Below are 2,327 nucleotides of genomic sequence, written 5' to 3'. Positions count from 1 at the left end.
GACATTGGCCATAGCAATTTCTTTTTGATAGGTCCCTTGAAGAAAGGTAAACAAAAACAAAAATAAACTATTGGAACTACATCAAAATAAAAAGCTTCTGCAGAGCAAAGGAAACAATCAACAAGACTAAAAGGCAACCTCCTGAATGGGAGAAGATATTTGCAAATGACAAAACACATAAGGAACTTATAAAACCCAACAGCCCAAAAATGAATAATCCAATTAAAAATGGGCAGAAGTGGGTGCCTGGGTGGCTCAGCTGGTTGAGCGTCCAACTCTTGGTTTGAACTCAGGTCATAATCTCATAGGTTGTGGATCAAGACTCATGTCAGACTGTGCTCAGCTGGGAAGCTGCTTGAAAGATTCCCTCCCTTTGCTCCCCCCCCCCACTCACATGTGCTCTCTCTCTCTCACTTCTCTCTCTCAAAAAAATAAATAAATCATTTTTTTAAATGGGCAGAAGACATGAATAGACGTTTTTCTAAAGAAGACATACAGATGACCAACAGACACATGAAAAGATGCCCAACATTGCTCATCATCGGGGAAATGCAAGCCCAACCCACAATACATATCACCTCACACCTGTCAGAAAGACTAAAATCAACGACACAAGAAACAACAGGTGTTGGTGAGGATATGGAGAAAGAGGAACCCTCAAACACTATTGATGGGAACACAAACTGGTGCAGCCACTCTGGAAAATAGTATGGAGGTTCCTCCAAAAGTTAAAAACAGAGCTCCCCTACAAGCAATTGCACTACTAGGTATTTACCTTAAGAATACAAAAATACTAATTCAAAGAGATATATGCCCCCCAATGTTTAGAGCAGCATTATCTATAATAGCTAAGTTATGGAAACAGCCCAACTGTCCATTGACTAATGAACAGATAAAGAAGAAGTGAGATACACACACACACACACACACACACACACTGGAATATTACTCATCCACAAAAAGGATAAATCTTGCAATTTGTTTGACATGGATGGAACTAGAGTATTATGCTCAGCAAAATAAAATCAGAGAAAGACATATGCTTTCACTCATATGTGGAATTAAAGAAACAAAACAAATAAGCAAAGGGGATAAAAGAGAAAAAAAGAGCAGGAGGCAAACCCAGAAACAGACTCTTAGCTGTAGAGAACAAACTGGTGGTTACCAAAAGGGAGGTAGATGGGGGGGGGTGAAATAGGTGATGGGGATTAAGGAGGGCACTCACTGTGATGATCACCGAGTGTTGTATGGAAGTGTTGAATCCCTATATTGTACAACTGAAACTAATACTACACTGCATATTAACTAACTGGGAATTAAATTTAAAAAAAGAGTAAAGTGAAAACTGACAAAATTACAAAATAGACATGAGCACAGTAGGGAGTGCCTTCTTCCTCCCTCCCCACCAACATGGTTTTCAGGTGCTTCATGGAGGTTGGCTGGCTGACCTACATCTCCTCTGGGCCTCATACAGGGAAGTTAGTCGGGATTGTAAATGTTACTGCTCAGAATAGGGTTTTGGCTGATGGACCTTGCTCTCAGGTAAGAAGACCCGCTATACCTTTCAAATCCATACAGCTCGTTGGCTTCATCCTCGAATTTCCACACAGCGTCAGCCAGACGTTTGTCTGACAAGCCTGGCAGCAGGCAGGTATCCGTACAAAATGGGAAGTTCCTAGATGGGCCACATAGAATGAAGCCAGAGAAAGAAAAGCCAAGATGACAAATTTTGATCATTATAAAGTTATGAAGGTAAAGAAAATGAGGAACAGAATAATCAAGGTCCATGTCAGAAAGCAATGGGAAAAAGACAGTCTCTGCAAAAGGCAGCTCTCCTGAGTTTCTCTCAGAAAAGCATCGACGGCTAAGGGTACTGCTGGGGCAGCTGCTGCAGTTTCCAGAAAAAAAAAAAAAAAAAATGGCCACTGCTGGCAAGAAGTCTCCAGCCCAGAAGATTCCTGCCCTGAAAGCTGCAGGCCAGAATGCAGAGTCTCCAAAGCCTCAGGAAGGTCAGAAATCTCCAGACCAGAAAGCTCCTGCTCCGAAGGCATCTGACAAGAAAGCATAAAAAGCATAAGAGGCCATTCTATATAAGTAATCAAGGTTCTTTTCCTTTTGTACATGTAAAAAAAAATGACAAAATTGCAAAATTAAAAAACATACATAGTATTTGGAGATAAAAGGACACTCATGTGAAAAATACATAATTAACAATTCATACCTATTGCAAACCCTAGGATAAAATCTTTCTATTTTATTAAACTTCCAACTCATAACAACCTTGTATTTCAACTTCGAACAATTTAGTGGTTTTCTCAAGGTTACAG

At 40.2% G+C, this 2,327-nt stretch overlaps 1 pseudogene; it reads left to right on the top strand.

The window, feature by feature from the left end:
* The first annotated feature begins 1,365 nt into the window (after positions 1–1,365).
* LOC122914293 lies at positions 1,366–2,096 on the top strand (annotated as a pseudogene).
* The last annotated feature ends 231 nt before the right edge of the window (positions 2,097–2,327 follow it).

This window comes from Neovison vison, chromosome 7, assembly GCF_020171115.1.
Source record: "Neovison vison isolate M4711 chromosome 7, ASM_NN_V1, whole genome shotgun sequence".
Taxonomy (NCBI): domain Eukaryota; kingdom Metazoa; phylum Chordata; class Mammalia; order Carnivora; family Mustelidae; genus Neogale; species Neogale vison.
The sequence above is the reverse complement of the archived record's forward strand: the minus strand, read 5'-3'. Positions and strand labels throughout refer to the sequence as shown.